Source organism: Oreochromis niloticus, linkage group LG22 (assembly GCF_001858045.2).
Source record: "Oreochromis niloticus isolate F11D_XX linkage group LG22, O_niloticus_UMD_NMBU, whole genome shotgun sequence".
Lineage (NCBI taxonomy): Eukaryota > Metazoa > Chordata > Actinopteri > Cichliformes > Cichlidae > Oreochromis > Oreochromis niloticus.
The window spans coordinates 20,414,663-20,438,351 of NC_031985.2; the positions used below are offsets into that span (position 1 = coordinate 20,414,663).

At 40.1% G+C, this 23,689-nt stretch overlaps 1 protein-coding gene across 3 annotated transcripts in view; it reads right to left on the minus strand.

Annotated features, from left to right (window-relative positions):
* Positions 1-23,689, minus strand: part of atxn1a (ataxin 1a) — a 95,938-nt gene that overhangs the window by 16,293 nt on the left and 55,956 nt on the right. The window contains exon 3 of one of the 3 annotated variants that reach the window (XM_005478484.4): positions 15,866-15,983. The exons of 1 other annotated variant lie outside the window; for it this stretch is intronic. The gene's annotated coding sequence lies outside the window, so the exon portion shown is untranslated. Of the gene's footprint in view, positions 1-5,022; positions 5,382-15,865; positions 15,984-23,689 lie in introns of those variants that run through there. One more of the 3 variants, XM_003444174.5, reaches the window with a different exon arrangement.

Below are 23,689 nucleotides of genomic sequence, written 5' to 3' on the forward strand. Positions count from 1 at the left end.
ACAGCTGTGCTGCAGGAACAGAGACACCAATGCTAACTTCATATTCCATTTTATCCTGCAGTGTTACTAAGAGCATGACAGAGCCAGAAAGAAGTGTTCATAGTGGAAAAGAGAAAGAAAAAGAACTAAAAGTAGAAGAAAAGAGTAATTCCCACTGTAAATCCCCTTCTAGCATCCATGGTGGGAAACTTTGGTATCTTAAAGAAAGAAAAAAGAAAACAGCATGGCTACAACAACAATTAATGAGGGAAGAGACCAAGGAAGGTCGAGAAAGGGATAAACAGAGGCAGGGAGGTGAGAAAGACTGGAGAGCAGAGGGTATGAGAGTGAGGAAAGGCTTAAGATGCATGGGAGACATGGAGAGGGATAGAGAGAGCAGGCTCAGCTGACCTACATTGCACAAAGAGAGGACTGCTTCACTGAAAGTGACACTCAAACACACATTCGCTGAAAAGCTAAGTCACCTGAATCTTGCTGAGCTTGCAGTGTGTACGTGCAGGACTGTGCGCTGTGGTGTGGGTGTGTGTAGATATCAGATGACCTGTAACCCAAGCTGCCTGTCCTCCATGTGCTTGAGCCTTTTTTTTTTTCTCTACACACACACTCACAAACATGCTTCTCCACCTTACCAAAACCTGTGTGCAGGTCAGCAAATACTGGAATTTTTCACTCACTGCAGGTTCATATATGCCACCTTTCTCTCGCAGTTGTTACTTCAGAGGACACAATACTCATGAACATTAATCTCCTGGAGACTTACCCTAACCTTAGAAGGCAATCTATAATTTATAAACACTTTATGTTTTACTCTCACAGTAATGGAGTGCATTGTGGTTATGGCGCCACAACAGAAGTCATAAGGCCACCCACAAGTATGACTGTTTAATACAACAATTACAAAATATTTACTTAAACACTGGACTGGACTGTCATAGTGTATCTCTAACAAATCGATATCCTTCCAAACTATTGCTGAAAAACTAACATATTAAATACAAAAAAGTCTCTTTTTAGCATTAAAGTTGAGTTGTAGTCTTTAACTTAGTAGAATGTATAGTACACTAAAAAAAAAGCTGCCGATTTTGATCTACACATACTACATTGCTTAACTGTGGGTGGATGCCTGAGATAGCAAATCTGACATATGCTCTATGACTTCCATTTCCCCCCTTTTTGTTGCTTACTTGGATTTTTCCACCACACATGTATGTCAAAGACCCCAAAATGCAGGGCTTTAAGAACTCTGAAAGGTTCTAGTTCCTGCAATGCAGACATCGACAGGGATGACTTATTTTTAAGAGTTATATTAGCTATGAAAAAGTTCCATTGCCAGAATCCACCTAAAAAAAAGAAAGAAAAATCTGCAGCTACAAAAAGAACAAGGAGTCCTGTGACAGACTGTATGGTCCCCACAGAGCTCTGATCTCAGCATTACAGAGTCAGTCCTGGATTACACAAAGAGATGGGAAAACAATGAAACAACTCAAATTCATAGAAGAACTTCTGGAGAGTTCTCTCGGTTGTTTTGGAGGACCTAACCCTACAATGACAAATTATATGCAAAACTATGTACAAACTGATGAGGAAGTTCTTTAAAAATCTACAAATAGATGAATGATATTTTTAAAAGCTGCTCACTCAAATCTTTGCATACATCTGTCAAACAGGCCTCTTTAATATACTAAATATGTTGAATGCTGATGTTACCTTTCCAATACATCCATTATTACATTTTCTACTTTTAGTTGTCACTTTCCATCTGTAACTGCTTTCAAGTTGGCAAAATTCCCATGTTTGTTGAGTTCTAAAACCACTGGATCCCTTATCAAACATTTACATTCTCTGTTTGGTGAGTTATATCAAACATCTGCAGAATGCAGTTCGCTAATGACCGAAATATATGATCTTGTTAAATAACAGTGACTTGTAGTGACTACAGAATAAACAAAATCCAATTAAACTCCCATCAAAGCATAGAAAAACCCATTATACTTTGCATCTCTACCCAGGAGCACTGTAATAAGCATATTGGCTTATTAAGTCAACATACAGCAGACACATTGTGGACATCTAGACACAGAAATTCAGTCGAGGCTCCACGATTAGTGTTTGCTATAGTGCATCTGTTTGCATTACCATTTTTGAAAACGTTCCAATTTATCATTAAATTTTAGAATATGATTTATGAGATATAAAAAACGAAACTTTGTGTCGATCTGGAAACAAGTCAATATGCAAAGGAATAAAAATAAATAGAATAAATGAATCAGTAGTGTATAAACTGAGCATTGGTAAACACTCAAAACTAAACTACAAATGATCTTCCAAAGAAGTTGAGATGCTGTTTAAATTATGAATTTGATGCCAGAAGCAAGTATGAAAAAGGTTAGTAAAGGAGTAAAAAGCCAAAACAAAGTATAATATTAAAAAGCACCTAGAGCTATTTCGCTTGAATGGCAACCGGTCAATAACACAAAACATCCAATAAACCTGACATTCAGAGGTAAAGATGGGGGAGGTGCTTACCCACTCTGGAAAGGTGTCGAATATTTCAGCAATTTAAAAAAATGTCTCTTAATTTGACAATCATCCCTGAGAAATCTTTGCATGCAAGGGATGAGGCCAAAAGCACAAGATCCTGTAGTGGTATTTCCTGTCAGTCATGAACCAGTCCTAGTCAACACATTTCATCGTCGTATCCACAAATGCCAGCTCAAGCTCTACCATAAAAAGAAAAAGATATTTATATAAACAAGATCCAGAAATGCGGCTGCACTTTCTGAGCAGCTGCGGTTTAGATGGTACAGCGGGTTGGCCACTAATCATACGCTCCTGCATAAGCCCAAGTGTCTTGGATAAGACACCGAGTCCCAAGATGTTGAAAATGGCAGGCCAGCATGGCATCTCTGCTGCTACAGAGTGAGTGAAATAAAATGTATAGAAAGATTAAAAAGTGACAAGATTTGCAGGATAAGGAGCCTAATGCAGTCTGTGAGGCAGATTCATTTAAACAGAAAATGCACCTTTTATTAGGCGGTTAGAAAGTCCATGCAAAAATCCAACCGATGACCAAGAACTTGCAGACAGCACAGATAGGTAATAGAGACTGTGACAAAGGACAACGGGAAGACATGATTATTTATACACACAGAGACACACTAAGGGGTAATCAGGGAAACAGGAAATGCATGGGTAAGCAAGACACAGCAGAAAACAATCAAGACAACAAGACAAGCAATGTCAAACTAGACAAAACACAGAAGACATCCAGCTATCAACATAATGTAAAATAGGACAAAGGAGACTCCCGTGGAAAGACGTACGGGAGAAAGCTGGGACAACAACCTTAATATACAACTTTACAACTTTAATATCTTTTGGAAACTATAAGGAACATGTCCGCTGAACTACAGAGAAGAGGGGCGATCTGACTTATCAGCACACAGTTCAAATAGGGAAGCATGACAGGGGCCATCACTAATCACTAATGCTGAGAAATATTTGAGATTTCAAAGCAACAAAGACTGCCATCCAGATGAAATCTTTTTCAGGAAGATAATGCCAAACCACATTTTGCACATATACCAACATACTGGCTCTATAGTAAGAGTGCTGGTCCTTAACAACTCCCTTTGGTTCACCCTTATGAAAGGAAATAGACAAAAGAGTAAAGTGCTGAGCAGCTGAAATCCTATAAAGAATGGGTAAATATTACAGCAACTGGTTGCTAAACAGTTACAGTATTGCTAAAAAAAAGGGTGATGCAACACAGTGGTGAACGTGGCATTTTCCTAACTTTTTCAAAATGTTCTTCAGACATCAAATGTTAAATGAGCAAATGTTTTTCTAATAAACACATTTCTCATTTCAAGATATTTTTATGAAATAAAGGTTTAAATGAATGCAAATCATCTCACTTGGGTTTTATTTACATTTTACATGCTATTGCAACTTTTCTATGCAAATGCTGCTGCACATAATGTATGTGTCTTTCAGTCTTTCAGTGTGTGTGTGGGTGCATGATTGCCCAGTCATAATCATAATCATGATCAAAGGGATAAGTCCAACGTGATGTGTTATCTCACAGCTAAATATAGTTCAACTAGAAAGTACAGTGTTGCTACAGGCTTATACTTCACTGTCTGTCTCTCCTTCTCTTATTTCTTCATCTAAGCTTCTCTGCAGCTTTTTGTCGACGTAGTTTTGCATTCATGTGTGTGAGTGTGTGTTTGCAAGCACGGCGCTGCATATGTGCGTGCATGTGCGTGTGCACATTAGAGGAACCCTTGCCAGACTGGGAACTTTGACAAGGCTGCCACTTTATTCACTGTCATCCTCCGCTCGTAATTGCACACAAACAACAACAAACAACACACATATAGGAGTACGGACAGATAGTGAGAGAGTAATGGAGGATCTGCCAATGACAGATGGGCACAGAGTTAGAGAAGCTCAAGGGGGACCGAGAAAGAGAGTAGCAAGGCGGAGAGAAAGTGAGAAAGAGGGAGAGTGGTTAAGAGTTACACAAACAAAGGGAGACAGAGATGGAGAGAAATAAATGACTGTGAGAAAAAGAGAGAGTCTCGTTCAGAAAACAAACACTTAGGCAGTGTTGCATGACTTGCACTTTCTCACCCCTCGGCAGCCCTAAGCTTGGTTGGATGGTTGGGTGGATGGAGGCTGGGGTAGGGAGGAGGGAGAGGGGGCAGACACACAGACAGGCAGGCAGGGAGAGCCAATGGAAGGAGAAGAATGAGAAAAATGTGAGAAGAGAAGAGAAGAGAAGAGAAGAGAAGAGAAGAGAAGAGAAGAGAAGAGAAGAGAAGAGCTTCAGGAGATCGGACGAATGCAAGAAACAAGCAACGACGCTTGTAGGATAAACTAGGGCAGTACGCATTTACAAAAGGCATACTGTGAGACAACACCACAAGCATTTGAGACACACACACACACAGGCTGACTCTGCTGCTCCCATACACACTTCATTCAGAGCGAGCGCAAAACTGTGTGAAGTGTACTTACCAGGGTAGCAGGAGTAGCCCACTTCTGCAGCATGCTTTCTCTCCCCCTCTCATTCCTTTGCTCCCTCAACTGCTCCCTTCTCCTGCTCTGCTGTGTCCCTTGTAAAGCACCCCGAGTCTCTCTCTCTCTCTCTCTCTCACTCTCTCTCTCTCAGGCGGTAAATCCCAAGCAGTGTACTTGTGCTACAAACTGCTATCTGCCTTTCTCACCCCCCTCCCCCCAAACAGACACCACAGACACACACACACACAGAGCCAGCAACCCTCTACTAAATCTTGACAGTGGGGCAGGAAGCTCCCTCACTACCACTGAAATACAGCACTCAGGTGATCTCACACATACACACACTCACACAAACGTACACACAAAACTGGTAGCACACACTAGCACACGCCCACAGGGAGGGAGTCCCGCATGCAGAGCTCCAACGTGTATTATGCAAGGGGCTGAATGCGAGCCAGAGCTCTCACACTGTCTGCCCCACACACACACACACACACACACACACACACACACACACACACACACACACACACACACACACGCACGCACGCACGCAAGCACACACAGGGCCCCTCCCACAGTTCGCTCGTCCAACTTCATCAGGTATTCATTCAAAAAACACACACATGCCAGCTGGCTGCACGCCCAGAGACCGCTTACAAGCAGAGAAAGAGAACGAAAGGGAGGGAGAGGGATAGAGAGGCTGGGTGGGAGGGTGTTACAGTGAGAAGGGCAGAGAGGGGGACTGTGGGAGAGATAAAGGCGGAGGGAGGGAGAAAGTGAGTAGTAGAGATTAGAGAGAGGGAGGCAGACAGAAACGGAGTGAGCGCATGAAAGAGTGACACATGGAAAACTCGTCGAGACACACAGATAGACTTGCATATAAGGCTGATCTGATCTGATCACGGTGACGCGAGACATATTTGATATATGCTGGAGAGGAACCGAGGAAAGGTGTCTTGTTTATAAAGGTGTAATGGTTTGTGAATTAAATCAAGGAGGCACAAAGAAAATCAGAACCTCTGTTTGTCCCCCTTTTCAAATATAGTTGGTTTCATGCTCGGATTTGACAAGCCTGCATTTCCCAGTTTTGACCACTAGATGGTATGACTGATTACAATTGTAGAGGAGTCTATTTCCGTTAGTTAGCTGACCTAGTTAAAAGACCATTTGGAAGTAAATATAGATGAAATGTGCTCTTCAATGCTAAGAGATGTAGCACCCACAGAAGAGAAATGAGCACTCTCTTATAGGATGTTAACACACACACACACAAACACACACATGCGCACACATGCAATGACTAACTAACTTACGGAAAAATGATTCCCGAAAGATTTAGTTGGTCTAAACATGCACTAAAAAGACATCCTGTTTGTTTTAGTTGGCCTTCCTGTCAGCTTGATATCATTCCAGGGTTCCAATGTTCAACACTGGGTATTCATAGTTTCTGGCAGCGGGAGACATTTCAATATTTGCAATGAGTGTGGTAACATATAAAACACAGAGTAAAATGCTCAATGTTAAGAGTTTTAAAAAGCAGGAATGTCACAGTTATTCGTAGTCTTTTTATTTTGTTTTTCATAGGGCATTCTTACTGATAAGTCATCATCTAGTACGGTTGGGCTTTCACTCATGTTGACAGCACAGTTCGTGATTTGCTATGGCACTGAAAGTTGCAAAATTTCCTTCCTGTTTCAAAAATATTCCACCCATTTCTAAAGAAATTGAATATTGTGCATTTCTTTAGAAATGTTAAGATCGGGGAATTTGAAGGCAGTTTTGGAAATGTAACCAACACCGCTGCATTTTATCATGAAGGAATCATGCACTGCATAGGCGCTATAAAATCTTAATATTAAGTTGTTAACGAAGAGTATTTTAACATCAAAATGAAGCTCAAAAGAATTAACTGAAAATACTTGATTGAGGAGGAAAAGCAAAGCAAAAAACTGCACAACTATGACTATTTTGTCCATTAAACATCCTGCCCCAACCCAAGAAATGCAATATGATTAGTAAGCCTGTAGCCTTCTAACATAGAAATATTTCTCAGCAAGCTTGAATCATAATTCACTGTATGAAGGGTTCACTAGAAGAACAAGTCATTAGTTTTTCCATTTAAATCAAATACAATACAAACTATGATAAAGTCTCAGTACATTAAAGTGCATTTTTTACTCGTAACACTTTAATATGACAATATTAAAGAAGAGTATTTTAACCTCAACATGTAGCTTTAAAGAACAGGCTGAAAAGACGCATAAATAAGGAAAGAAGCGAAGCAAAAGACAGACTAGAAAACCAGACTAGACCGTGCTCTTGTTAAGTCAGCTGACCTCAGCAGCAAAGCAACACTGGTCTGTTTCCTTGGCAGCTAATTGGAGCCTCTCTGCATTTAATCATAATTCATTTGTGTGGGTTTGTTTACAAGTGAAAGCAGGATAAAACAAAGAGAGCGAGAGAAAGTGGGAGTAGAGAACGAGCAGAAAGAAATGAGAAATTTTAACTTCTTGCTTGGCGATCTGAAGTCTAGCCCTGCACACCTCCCTACTGTGATCAGGTGGCCCGTCTCGTCTGAAGCCTTGGTGAAACTTTTCGCTAACAGCCGAATCTAAAGATAAATTATATCTGTTGTTTCAAATGTTGCCTGAAGCCCAACCAAGGCAATTGATTCAGTTGGGTGTGACTGAAAATTGGAAACCAATACGCTTCCAAAACATCACTTATACTCAATCTTGGCACAACTTGTCTTCCTCAAAACCCATTTCTCATTGTCCTTTAGCATAAAAGTGTCCTGTTGAATCCCTACAAATGTACATAATTGCTTCATGGCAAATGTGCTGTATGTGTATAACACGACATCATAATCATCGTACATCTCCAGCTTTAGAAAAACACACATTTTTTCTTTGATTTACATTGATTTGACATAACCTTTTCACTTTATACAAGAAGAAGCACTTTAATGCAACTCTAACTGACAAGCCACACTCCTTAGTGAGTTTGATTAGAAATGACCAGAATGAAGGTTGAATCAAAACACACGCATTGAGCTTTTCAACAAGACTCACTCATAACATGACACCTCAGTCAATGATCTCCTCTCAACAAGAATCAATGAATTGTTAAGTGCTCTGAAAAATTCACTGCAAAACCTGCCTTATTCTGTCTCAGCCTTCTGCCTTTCTGCAGAGCACAGTCTCAGTCACAGCCAGTCACTAAGGAAACTGATGAAAAGCTTCTATATATACACACACACCCATATACATATCACACACTGCTCTGCTCTCTCTCCCTGTCACACACACACACACACACTGAATCTCTGTGCCGCTCTCTCTCAGTCGCCCACGCAAACTTCACACACGCTGTGGTTATGACAACAGCAACCCCCGCCATCCTCCACTCTCTTTACCCATCTATCCCCCCCCGTCTCTGTCGGCAAAAGTCTCAGCTCCCTTGTTTATCCATGTCTTTCCATCTGTCTCTGAGTCTATGTGTGACTATGTGTGTGTATGTGTGCGGAAGCTGGTGAGAGAGCAGGTGTAGAGCCATCTAATGGTCACACACTCATACACACAAACTGTGTCTGCCAGACAGACTTTATGAACTAATGTTCTGTCAGTAATCTATTATTCATAACCTTTTGTAATCATTTCATAATTATGTTAATAGTGCCCTCTGAACTTTGGGGCATTTACACGGTCTGCAAATATCTTTCATTTTTACCCCCCATACCCGTTCATCTCTGTCTCGCTCACAAACCCTCTGCCAGACTGTGTTAACTTGCTGGCAGTGTAGTGCGCTACTTCGGCCCAAGCCACATCCCATTCACAAACCTACTAATCCACACACACTATTAGATCCCTGCTAGTCACACACACAAAGAAGTATGCATGTGTGTGTTTGCAGGATTAGGGAGGGACTGGAATGGATGGGCAAATCACTGCTAAGCTCCTCTATTGCTGCATAATCCTACTGAGTACACACACACACACACACACACACACACACACACACATATGAGCACATACACAAAAGCATGCATGGAAATAGAGACACACAAATGTGTAAATATGCAAACATGCATTCAGATGTGCACGCACAAAACGAACAAGTGCTCTCTCATTCAATGTCGCACACGTACAAAGAATGTATTTGCGCACGCCCACTCACGCAAACAATAGTAGTCATCGTTGACATTCAGACACACAAATATGCAGGCAAAAGTCCAACACACTTATTCAATAACAAATCCAGACATAAACACCCAGATATCATTTCAAAGACAATATATAATCCTGTTCGGAGTATGTGTGTTGCAGTACAAAAGGGAGTAAGAGAGAAATGTGGGATGGGAGGTAGCTGGAGACAGAAAACATGAGTTAGGTTTTTTTCATCTTCTGTTAAAAAAAAAAAAGAGACCCCAATGAAGAGAGAAAAATGGAGATAAAAAGTAAAAGACAGAAAAGAGGCGTAAATGTAATCCAAACACCATTATGCAATCTATTCATTCATTCTGCCCACACAACTAGAACCCTTTTGTCCATTCAACCACCTTCCCCAACCCTTCAAGAAATGCAATACATACAATTAGTAATCCTATTTTAAATTCTAAATATGACTCAATTAGTGTTTAAGAGCATCGAAATATTTCTCCACAAGCTTGAATCATAATTTATTGTGTAATGTAAAAGGGTTCACAAGAAGAACCAGTTCTCCAGTGACTGTAGTTAATAAATAAAGAAGAAAAAAAAACAACCAATAAGGTCACTGTAGATCACATACGCTGACCCCATGTGGTCCTATGGAGTTAGTGCAAGCATACAGCCCATTTTTATCTTAAGTCGGCCAAAGGAGTTAAAAAAGAAACACTTTACCCCTTACTTTACTTTACTTAGAGGTTTATATATTTAATCCCTGAGATGTCTGAATAAAAATATTGAATGAACATATCTATACATATCTATACATACATACATATACATATATGTATATATATATATATATATATATACACACATATACATACATAAATATGTAGTATTAGTAGTTTTGGTAGTAAAACTAATGAAAATACAGTTAAAAATTTAAGCCATCTAGTGGGCAAGATTGGACCAGTTCTAGCTCATGGGTCAGATGTTTGGCACCCCTGCACTAAGCTAATGAAGCAACAGAAATTGTAAAAAAAACTTTTTCATATTCACATATTGAATCTGTGTGTTTGGGTTTTTTTGTTTGTCTTTTAAAGGGTTTTAAAGTTTACTCATGGTTGCTTCATTACTTTCCTTCACTACTTTTTTGTTTTAGGCAGTTTAAAATATTTGTCTTGCTGACTCATCTGACAAATCTTACTATAATACACATAATCAGTTTGTTTGCCCGTGAACTCCTGCTTCACAATCAGGAGTTGTACAACCAAAACATGCACCCAGGTTGAGTACCCAATGGACATGCAGACTGCTAAAAATGTACCTTCCTGACTTATGTGATATAGATAAGAACCTTCAGGTTCTTATCTATATCACATAAGGCTAAAAGGCTTTTTAGCATTTATTCATCCAAAGCCCCTTATAAAGCATAGAATAATTTTAATTTAATCACAAAAACATCAAATTTATTATCACAAAACATTAAATGAGCATGGTACTATGATGACAGCATGTTGCCTAGAAACCACCTAGTACCATAGGCCTGTGCTACTTCTAATATACTACAAACCACTGGCATCAAACTCCAGATGCTTCCAATTCAGTGACATAAAAGAACAAAAAAATTGCCAATATAAAGATTTTCAGTCATAACCACTATAGTTAAAGCTGATGGAGTAATTTGTCAATATGGCACTGTTCTGGGGCATTCCCTCCCTCCTGTCTGCACACATTCAAATCATTAGGTGGGGAGAGCAGCAGCAATTCAGAATAAATGTGAAATCAGTGGCAGGCATGTTTTAGTCAGACACATCAGGAAAGCTTTGTAGAGCTGAAGTGGAGGTTGGGTTGAGAAGTAGCTTGCAGGTGAACAGCACCTATAAAGAATTTTAGTAGCTCGCCCTAAATAAGATTTTCCAATTGGATGGGAAGAAAGCTATGCTCTATAATTCTTTTATTATCTCCTACAATGTAACATATGTAGAGTGTGACTGACAGAGTTTTTCTTATTAAACCGATTTCCTTCCTTCCATCCCATTTCTCACACAAAAAGTCAATTTGTGATGTCCATGTTTATCTGGTGATTTGTTCATGTAAGTGGGACATGGTGAGAAATGCGAAAAAGAAAAGAAAAAAAAAATCAGACTCCGCTGACATGAGTAAGAGCTTTCAAAATCTGATGTCAGGCTGAGGACTATGCTGACAGGTGCATGTGATGCACGAGTCTGAGGTGCTGCAGAGATCACAGCACTAAACAGAATGGCTGAGCAGACAAATATTAATACATAATGTGGCTGGATTTGTTTGTCAGTGCACATACACTTTATTTTTTTCCCTCCTTGACAGAACGAAAAAAGGATTCACTCAGATTTTAGGATGGCCGCTGCATGTGTCGACATCTAGGACAGAGAACCATACTGCTGTGTTCGCTGAAGGTGAATTGCCCGCTGTAATGGACACAGACAGGCAGACTGGCACTAATTGGCATGAATGGGCATGGCAGCAGGCATTTTGTGGATGAAGGAGAGGTGAGCGGCTGCTCAGCATGTGTCCTTGTCTGTGAATAATGTGTTCCACCTTTTCAAAGGCACACGGACAAAAATGTCAGAGCGGCAGCACCACTGGTTGAGCACACATTCATCAAAGTCCTCTGCTCTACACAAACACACATCCAACACTCCTGAGACTCAACAGGACACACGTGCAGCGCACACCGGAGCCAGTACAGTACTCAGCAATCATCCAAACAAACAAATTCCACAGGCAGACTCTCACAAACACAAAGGCTACACGCTCCACAGGTGTCTGCACGCTGCCCAGCAGCATCCCTGCTTGTGAGGCTAAAAACTGTGTGATGAAAAGAAGAATAGAGTTTAACGTAGCATACAAATCCATACATCCTTCCATTCACGTTACCCTGTACAGTATGGAAAATAGCTGTGCTCTGTCCTCTCGGTCTCCCAGAAGGGAATAAGGTTTCCTGTGCTGGTAACAAAGGGATAATATTTCATTTTCCAAATCTGTGATCAACTGAAAATACTGCAACAGAAAATAATGCTGTGTTTTAAATGTTATATGTGCATAGACAAATAAAGATGGAAACCTTCTCACTAAGACAGAAAGCATGCAGTCAGCGGGTAACTATATTTCTACATTTTCCTAAGAAAAGACCTCACAGGACTGATTGATTTCATCAATGGACACACATAACAAAGAAGTGGAAGTCTTTACATGTGTAAACTCTAAAGGCTGCTTCAACTTCTGCCTATTTGTTGATAAGGAACTACGCATTTCAAGATTTCTTAAATGCGACTGTGTGTTTACGCAACACTTTCCACCACCATCTTCAAAACACCACTACACTGAAGTTGTTCTGACGGGCTCTAGTGACCTTAAGCACTTTGCCAACGTACTTTATGTGGTTTTTCTGGCCTTCAATTTGTTCCCCAGCTATATATGCAACGTCTTGGCTGATAATACGAGCCAAAGAATTACTTTGACTCTCTAGCTTACACTAGAAATACCATAACTGAAGTTTATGTTAGTGCTTCAATCTCATTTTTCCAACTTCGCCTGACCTGACAAAGCAATTTATATTTAGAGACTTGTGGTAAAGAAAAAAGCTTCAAGTATGCACAAACAGTGAGTTGGATTTGGTTCACTCCAACATTCCCACTGCTTTAGACTTTGAAGCTAGAATGACAAAAAGGAAACAGACAGACTGACCACACAGGCTTGTCACTGCTTGCTTCACTTTCCCGACTAATCTGTCACTTTCTTTTAACATCATTATTCTCGGTTTGTTTTCATTCACACACACAAACACACACACACTGAAAGACCAGCAAATTGTGTGCAGTTAGCAAAACAAGCTCATTCTGTGCAATATGCTTCCGTATGCATGCAGCTGTCTCGTGTTTTAGAAAGACACACACCCTTGTTTTACTATCTTTATTGGGACTCCCCTAACCCCAGTCTCACACGCACGCTCAAACACTCACAAATTGCCTTCAGGATGGTCGTACGAGTCCTCCTGAGACACAACACCCTCTGACCATGACCCCATTTCAACGCCAAACCCAATCTCTGCCTGGAACACCACAGGGTTTGACTGCAGTTATGTAAGCCTTTGCAGTGGTAGAGAAACAGAGGGAGGGACAGAGAGAAGAGGGTAAAAAAAAAAAAAAAAAGAGGGCAGGAGAGATGGACACCGGGACCAGGAGAGGGAGAGCAGGATTAAAGTACAAGTAAATGATGGAGAAGCAGAAAGAAGATAAGAGAGACGGTGAACGAGACAGTGATGTCACCTTGTACTTGCGCTGCAGTGAGACGGACAAAGAGAGCGAGTAACAGAGGGAGAGAGAAAGGGATGTTGAGAGATCTATTAGCTGATAGAAGCCATGCAGACAGCCTCCCACTCCTTAGGCAATTGATTCGAAGGATATTGTGCTGAATGCTGTCTGCGTGTGTGCGCAACTGAGTGACAGTGAAACTCTAGCTTTGAGCCTCGGGGCATAAAGTACTAGTACTAGAAATCTACTAGTGTGTTTCTACAACTGAAATGTAAACCATCACATTTTTGGGTAAATGCTTGATGTTTCGTGAATGTAACGATTTGGATTTAGCACATAGTGATTATGGTTAAAATCTCCTTTCAGTAAGTTTTGGTGAATGCGATGTCCTTTTAAGTGGCAAAAACAAGTTTGTATGTCTGTGTGTGTTTCAAGAGGACAGCATAATGGAATGCCTCGGTTCGAGACTTGCCAAGAGCACTTTTCCCATACGCCAGGGAGCCAAGACTTCCCCAACCAGCCAAGAATAGCACCGACACTCTCTGTCTCTCTGCTTTACTCTCTCTCACCCACACTCACACGAGCACTCACACATTTTTACTGTTTGGATTTGAGAAAAAGGGTGATAGTGTGAAGGAGGAAATAACAGCCTTGTGCACTTCAACACCGTGACAGAAAAAGAAGAAGAAGAAGAGGGACATTTTCTAAATTCATATATTTGTACTCTTCAACAAGCAGTGCAGTGGGACATTTTTTAGGACACAATATGTTTTGATTAGTATGACGCTAATAAATTTTCACTTATTTGAGTTTCAATTAACTCAGAAAAGGAGAAAGGGTGGGGGGGTTAGGGAGGCAGGAAGACAGAGATATACAAAAGCATAGAGAGGCAATGAAACTGCCGCGCTGGCTGCTCCCTGTGGGGTAAATGGGTTTGTTGTTCCCTCTGTGGATGTGTACTTACAGTATATGTGATTTTTTTTTTCTTTTCTTTTTTCTTTTTTTGAGGCAGCAGTAAACTGGTGGATAGAGATGTGGACCACAGTGCATTCCCTTACTGCCACTGCATCACAACAACAGGCAGGAACATGTTTTCTACTCCAAAAAAAGCAAAAAAAAAAAAAAAAAAAAAGCAATGACATACTGTATAAGAACCAGCCTTACTGACAGTACAGCTCACTTTTTTTGTCTTCAAACCAGTGTTTAAGCATCTCTACTAGATGTGATTGCCAAAGCTGGGCTTAAAAGGAGTTAAAATATTCAACTTTAATACTTGTTTCTCTCCTTGTGACTCACTGGGAAAACAGCTTATAGTGAGCAGAGAGGCTATCCATCAAACAGAAGACCCGAGTTCAAATCCTTGACCTCACTGAAATGTCTGTGAGTGAGATAATCGCCAGCAGCTCCAAAGGTGCTATTCTGTAGCTGACCCTGCCATCTTACTTCCCTGCGGTAAGGGTAGGAAGCGAAAAAGAGTTTCCCCTTTGGGGATCGATATTACCACAAAAAGACAGCACTTTCGCTGTGAGTAATTCAGAGAAAATCAAAGCAGTTGTAGTCTGTGCTTTTCAAGAAACTTGAAGAACGGCAGCTTTATTTGTAGAGAAATATTACATAGCAGATACTGAAAGACAAACATTAGAAATACATATGCAACGCAAACAAAGCCGTAAACCAAACAATTCCTTCTCAAGCCTTACATTAACCTCACATATGAAAGGTACTTTTTTTAGCACTACCAACAAAGCAGCCTAATAAATAAATCCACTGTCACCATGCAGACTGGGTTATCCTTACCTTTAAATGCATTTCCATCAATCACAGTGAAATCAGGAAGCAAACTTAGTTACCTCAAATAAGTAAGCACTACTAAATTTATTCGAGTAACCAAATGAGGCCTTCTTACCTACTTTGCAGAGGTTTTGAATAGCTGGTCAGAAAAGAAGTGACATTTCACATTGTTTGGTCAACTGACTTTACAACATTATATCAAAGGCTACATATAGAAGTCGCTGCTTTAAACCTTGCTAAACACGCATCTGTGCAGCAGTTGGAATGTCAGGTTTATTGCAAAACTAGACTCTTAGCCACAGAGAAAACACTGAACTGGAAAAGTCCTTGATGCCAGAACTAATAACATCAAATTAACCATGGCAGACTAACAGCTTTTAGGTTGAAATAACAACATGATAGCAGTTTGTCAGTTGTGATTCAGCAATAACGAGCCAACTACTGTGTCCTAGGTTGTCAAGCACAACCTGAGTTCTAGCAACTTAAAAACACGATACGCAGCGGGTCGCCGTGCCCAGACGAAACTAGATTACATAGCAAAGAACAGGAGATGCTTTTTAAAAAATAATTTTCACCATGGTATCAATGCAAAGACAATTTTACCTCATTCAACACCACCCCTCCAGAGCCCCCAGGTGTGTCAGCAGGTGGTACGGCCCATGGAGAGGGTTCCAGACTATCCCAGAATGCAGTGTGTGTTGACTCAGGGACACAGCACTCCCTGGTGAATGAAAACAACAAACAAAGTTACTCTAAATTTATAGGAAAATAAAAGAGCACATATGTTTATATATATTCACATATATTCATATACGTTGTGTCAGCAATAGCAAGAACGGACCTGGACACACAGCTGAGGATGGACTGCATTGTTCTGTCAATAAAAATAATCACAGCTCTTCTTTGATTCAAGAAGAAAAACCGTGGTTCTGATTATTTTGTTACAAGCAAGTAAAAAAGTCCCACAATAAGACAAAAACCCCCACTTCTGTCATGATTATGTGGATGTTGATGAATTAATGTGAATAGGTGGATAAAAAAAAAGAGACCTTCAGCTCTCTACGCCACTTTTATGTCGCGATTGTTGCTGTGCATGAACATAAGGTAAAAATGATTTGTTAGATTTGTTAGAGAAAAGGTGGGGGACATCTAGCACTTCCATATCTATGACAAGCTTCAAGTGCTTCGCTGTTTTAAAAACTGCAGGTCATCATTATACACAGTGCATGTCATACTCGGGGAAGAAACTCCAGAGTGTCTTTAAAGACATCAAATGTGCAACAAGCTGACTCGAGCAGACGCCCACGCACCAACATAAGAGACAGACTAGCTGATTGTCGACAGCGTGTACACACTCTGTGGGACTAATTAGGCAGGTTGTGCTGGAGTGACGGCTATGTTATGGGGATACAAGACACATGTTCCCTGCTGTTAGTCAGCGGCAGTATGTGTGTGTCTATGAATGTTTATGGGGTATATGTGGGATGCCAAACATCCTACTGACCTAGTTCTTATATGTCTGACAACAAGAAAAGAGGTGGGGAGGTGTGGGAGGAAGTTTGTATGCAGCTGTCTTAGCTGTGGGAAAGTGTTTCATTGCAGCTCATAAGAAACCGAGATGGGAATTACAGCATTTGGCTGGTTTTGTGATAGTAAAATATGTCATTCCATTCACACTTTTTAAGTTATGCATGATCACTCTGTGGGACGGAGAGAGGAAGAGAGAAAATAAATATCTGGTTAGAACTGATAGTGCGCTACAGAATCAGGCTTAAACATTTACACATGCGTTAAAGTGTCTGCACAAAGAAAGCAAGAGGGGTTCTGTGTATTACAGAGACTTGTAATGTGTTTATGTAAGGAGGAGAAAGAGGAAAAAATAGATGAGCACTGAGGCCATGGATTAGCAAACACCAACTGGCAAAGGAATTGATCACATGGTATAAAAAAAATACAAGGGAGAAAAGGGGGATGCAGGGAAGAAGCATTACACACAGAGAAAGAAAATCCAGCTCCAGAGAGCCAAAGAAAATGTTGAGAGACCAAAGAAAAAGTGGAGTACAGACAATCCAGAGGTGATGAAAAATAAAGACAGATGGAGAGAAAAGAGGGGACAGAGAGGTAAAGCAAGCAGGGAGGAAAGAGAGGCAACAGAGAGGCAGAGAGAGAAACAGATGGTGGCAGAGAAGAGGCAGATAGAAACTCAATGGGATGACAACACTGGCACAGCCAGCGAGGCACAGCGGGGAGTATGAAAAGCTGAAAAATGTCAGCAGAAAGGGAGGAGGATGATAAGAAGTGAGGGCAAAGCAGGACAGACAGCGAGCGTTTTCATCTAACGCTGCACCAACTTTCAGGGAAAACAAAACAGACCTTCTCATCTTATCAACACAATTTATCAGCAACCGTGCTTAAGCGGTACTCTTATAAGCTCCTCTTATTAAAAAACAAACCAACTAACTAACACTGCTTTATGTGCTTATTTCTAATATCTATAAATTAGAATTATTGCGTTAAAATAGACTTGTTATTCAAAAAATCTAATCATACAACTGATATCTAAATCACCCTTCACATGATGCTCTAATTACCTCAGACTGTGCCTATAATCTGAATCAGCTGTCTATTTAATCCTTCAACTACCTGGGGTCTCTTAAACAGAGACACCTGCCCCTTTCTCCTCACACAGCTCTAAGCAAGATAAACCTTGTGAAGGGTAAAAAACCAAAAGTATCATAATTTCTTCAGCTTCATGAGCAGAACCAATACTGTCAGATTTTATTTATTAGTCATTATAAAATAAAGTACTTAATAATGTCTTTTTTAATATCCACACACAGAAAATATGAGAAATCTACGGTGTAAGAGTTTTACCTCATTAACCTCCTAATCACGCTTATTGTAAGTGATGAAGTTGTTGCACTTGAATTGCTTTGCTCAGTACGGCTTTTTAAGGTGGCAGTACCGCAACAGCAGTCCGTCTCCCTTAATAGTGGTTAATAAATATGGTCTAATCTTTTGTAAGGTGTCCAAATAACTCCAAAATTAAATTGTTTTGACTGAATATTTTCTCTATTTCAAAGCGACATCTTGTTCATAACTAATCCACTGGTAGTTTGATACTTTTGAATCCGCACATCTTCAGAATAATAACAAATACACCAGAAATGTCTGTCAGCTGAAAATTATTCAGCAAGTCCAGGCAGAAGATTCGTTCAAAGGCTTAAAGAAACCAAAATAAAGAGCTTAATGGATATCTGAAAGTTCATTAATCAACAGTTTGTCTTGTTCTGACTTTGGTCTTTTACCAATAATGGGAGTAGAGTCTATGCATCTTAATAGCTTTGTTAAAGTTGTTGTTCATGACTTAACGCGTGCAAAGTATTGGATTTAATAAGTCTGAATATGACCAATAAGGAATAGGAGATCTCTCTGGCTGTTTGGGTTGGTACTATTTTACTATGAAAGAGGAAATCTCTGTCTGTGAGTTTGTTTCTTTGACTGCCAACTCTTCCTAGACCGTAATGAGTTGAGCAGCCAAGCTTGGCACATAGGTACATCTTAGGCTCCTAGAGGCTCTTATCTATATCAGACGTTATGATGTCATCATGTTGCCCAGCAACCATCCACAAACAGGCTAAAATGACCTGTTTTTGGCATTTCTGGACTTATAAGACTTTATAAAAGCAACTTTTTTTTATTTCATGACTGTAACATCTAATTAATACCCCATAAAATTATTAGCAACAACCTGAAATGACCTTTTATTTTTGCCTTTATGTACATAGAAACACCTCATGAAAGCATCCTATCGTTTTAATTTCATGACAATAACATCTCATTTATATCCACAAAGGCTCAGTTACACATAATATATTATATCATCATCATGTTGCCTAGCAACCTCTTGCTAAAATGATCCTTTTTTTTTCATCTATGCAGCTACAACACCTTATACAAGCATAGTGCCATTTCAAATTCGCTGCTCAAACAGGCTAACAATACAGGCGGGATGGGCATGCACTAGTAATAGCAATAAAAATGAATGTTTGGGATGAATCCAGAAGACGAAATAACTCACAAGCTAATTAAAATAAATAACACAATTTTAATTTAACTTTAAATACACAAAATCTATCAGTAAAATACTGTAAATATAGTGTGACACAACTTTATCAGTCCTAATCTTGGTTTTGTTGTTCCATTTCATTTTTCATAAAGAGAAGGAAATCACTTGAAATTTTAAATGAAATTGTGATAAATACGATATAATTATTTCTTACCCCACCCCTACCAAAGCTTTTTCCATACTCCACATTGTACGCTGTCTATTTTACACATATAAACACTGTATTAATCCATCACATCCGTAAATTAGGGAGGCTAAATTAGTCAGGAGTGGTTCAGTGTAAACCACATTAAGTAAATAGCTGATCTAATTCTAAAGCGCAGTGGAGTAGCCAGCTCCTGTGTGTATTTATGAGAGTGTGTGTGTGGTAATGTGCCTGGTTTGGTTGTTTTATTGTGTGTGCTGGAAATGAATGTGCCTTAAGGTTTTCCATTATATTGTACCAGAATTATACAGCATTACATTTATTTGTCAAAAGTGACTTGCAATACGTGCATTCAACCTCCAAACCAACAAAGACCACATTCAGTGCTACCGTGCAAACGCTCATATGATCAAAATGCCTCCAGTATTCATGCATTTGTTGCTAATCTACCTCAGTCTCAACAACAGACCCTGTACAACAGCAGTCGGTGAAAGACGTTTTATGTACGCTGATTCACTTGTCCGACACTGTCATCAAGACAAACTTGTGATTATACAGTACAAAAGTTTGGTATATTGCCCAGAGCCTTTTCCCAGAGCAGCTACTTTAAGTGTTAGAGCCAGTAAACAAATGACCAAATGCTAAAGCTGCAGTCTTTTGTGTGACTTTCCTGCTGTTCTGTGCCCTCACTTTGGGTAAGCGGGTTCACAATGATGCATGTAGCAGTGCGTGGCTCTCTCTTTCAAAGGCGATGATATTCAACACGCCTAACAAATGTTCTCTGTGTGAATGTTTCGCTGTACTTGACTGCATGCTGGCGTGATTACGGCATGAATGCTTTTGTCCACTCAACCATCACTTCATCTGTTTAAGTGCTTGCATTTTTCGCCAAGTGTATCAAATAAAACATCCACCCACATCTACCATGACTGCTGCCAAATCCTATGCCTACTGCACAAGTTTGGTCGAACATGTATGGTGCATTTTTTTTCCTTTCCTTTCTTTTTTTGCTGTAGACTGTATAAACCACAAATCCTGGGTTCAAGAGCTGAGATCAACCAGACCTTAATTCAACAATGTTTTGCAGAATTGTGCAGAATGTTAGCAAATAGTAGATAAATTTAAGGTTAAAAAGCCTTCAAAGTCTAGATTTTTGCACTTGATCTTCCTGTAAATACCGAGGGATAAGTAAGACCATTTCAAAGCCTCAAGAATCCAGTTTCTCTTTCACTTACTTAGACCAATTACCTTTGCTGTAGTACAGCACACAATTCATCATTATAAGTATGGCAGACGATCACAATCACAAGAACACATAGACGGAATAGTTCAGGAGCTGACGTAGTGTCTGACAGCTGTTTGGTTGCTTGAGGCAGAAGAATGCATTGAGTCCGTCCTTGTGTGTGTGTGTGTGTGTGTGTGTGTGTGTGTGTGTGTGTGTGTGTGTGTGTGTGTGTGTGTGTGTGTGTGTGTGTGTGTATAGACTGAGTGACTGACCATCATTGTAATTTAAGGGAAATGCCTTCCTCAACCACAGTCCTATTTCCCTAGACTCCAACAATCTTGTCATACCACAAGTGAAGAATCAGCCCTCTGCACGTTTAAGGTGCTGAGAACAGGAATGTTATCATAGGCGCACATGTGTTTGGAAAGACCAGTGTCCTTCAGTAATCATCACTATCCTTTACTTAATGTTTGCCGTGTTACTGGAAGTGTGTACGTGGCAGCTGTGTTAGAGTCTGTGCCAAAAACAAATCATTCCTGTTACAGGCCTGGTCTATTTTTAGCATACAACCTTAAAATGTGTTTTTGAAAAGTATGAACAAATAACGATCAAATGCACATGCGCACATGAAAAAAATAAGAAAAATCTCAGAGGAATTTATAGTTCACCCAATATATAAGCATTTCCTTCTTAGTCGTTTCAAAGTCTAAAGGAACAACAATATGATTATAAGGCTGAGAGTATAGAACAGTTTAACTGATGGAGGTCATAGTTTTCAAACACACTGGTAAATGAGAATTGATCTCATGTAGGACATTTTTTGTGTGTGACTGTATTAAAAGAACAAAGAATCAATATGTAATTGAGTGCTAAGCTATAGTATGGATAAGAGTTGGAACACCAATACTGCTGCTGTGATCACAGCCCTAATTAACCTGACACAAAACCGTGCAAAACTCTTGAACCACATCTCATTTCTTTATATGCATGTAAGGCCAAAACAGAGTTTGTACAATTACAACAAACTTGAAAGTCAATATTTGGTATGACCACCTTTATTCTTCAACACCTGAGCCTAAACTCTCTTGAACATGTTTCCCTGTAATTTCTTTCAGTAGTCGTCAGTATTTCACCAGGATTCTTGAAGGACTTTTTAGAGTTCTTCTTTGGACGTTGGCTGCCTTTTGTTCAGTCCTCTGTCACTCCATAAGACTTGTTTCGCTGATTTGTACTACACTTCTTGTGTATTTTGGCATACCTCATTCAACCTTCCAACCATTTCTGATGAGACCAGACAGAGTTAATGTCTCAGCTCTTTGCTGGATTTTTTTTCTATTTCTTGCTTGTAAAGCCACTTAACTCGTTGCTTTGAAAAAGGTTAGGTACAAGGACTGGACTGTAAACCAGAAAGCCTGGAGAACTATTGCTCAAGAACACTTGACCATATGAAAATCTGGCTCCATAGAAGCAAAATATAAAGAAAAGACAGGTGACTCACGACCTTTGCGCAGCACTCTATATCATCAGGAACATATGTTAGTGTCACTGTCCAGTTAAAACTGCTTACCACCACATTTAGTGGTCAGTAATTACACTGAGAGATTAAGTACTACTATACAGTTCAGGAAAGTTCTGAAATTTGTTAGCTAATACATTAAAGCCCAATAAAATGCTCTGAAACGTGGGAACATGACAGCTGATGTTCAGTGTCCTGTGACAGTAAAATATCATATAAATAAACAAAATAGTGACTCGATCAATCAAAAGCCTTCGCTGTAATTTAATTAGCGGAGCATTCCACACTCGCAAAAACAGGCAAAACAGAACATCTTTTTAACAAGCTGGGAAATGTTGATTCACGTTACTTAATCAGTCACAATCAGCTGGGGAAGGAACGAGGTTGCAATCATCACTTTGTACCACTAGCTGTCAATAAAATCTAGGAAAGCAACTAACTTCATATTTCCCCACTGATTAAGACCCTAATGCCAGATCAGTTGAGCGAAGGCTGACAGCCCTTCTACTTTTTGTTTTTACTTATCCCACACAAATTCACAGGCAGGGTATTGTCCTGCCTTAGCATTACTTTGTAAAACTACACTTGTGTGTTTGTCGCACACACACACACACACACACACACACACACACACACACACACACACACACACACACACACACAAACAAACAGCGAGAAAGGACAGGCATTCATTTGCCCTAAATAAAGACAATGGGGTAAGACAATCCCATGGCTGTGTGTGTGTGTGTGTGTGTGTGTGTGTGTGTGTGTGTGTGTGTAAGCTTCAGCGTTAAGAGGGCATGCTGAGAGAATAGGAAGCGTGCTTTCTTTGCCAACCCTCTCCTTGGCAGTAAAACAAGGACACACACACATACACATGGACACACACGCACACACACGCACACACACACAGCATTGAGCATTTTTAATTGGCCCCTGATTTGCCAGTTAGTGTTCTTGCCACTTTCTTCACCTCACTGTGCTGGCCCCCTGCCTCAGAACCTGGCAGAGGCACAACTGGACTTAGAAGATCTGTGCATGTGTCAGTGTAAGTATACATACATGTGTCATCCTCAAGAATAACATGTCTTAAATTGGTTTCTTGGTCATGACAATGAGTTCAGTGTATTCAAATGGCACAGTCACCAGATCTGAATCCAAGAGAGCACCTTTGGGATTTGGTGATTCAGGAGATTCACACCATGGATGTGCAGCCAACTAATTTGCAGCATCTGTCTGATGCTCTCAAGTCAACCAAAACTCACCAAAATCTGAGGAATGTTTCCAGCACCTCGTTGAATCTGCGCCATTCACAAATTAATGGCTCTAACAGTAAAGGGGGTTCACACTGGTACTAGCAAAGTTTAGCCAGCCAAATTAGCCAGTGTATATTTCCAGGTTGAATCCATGCA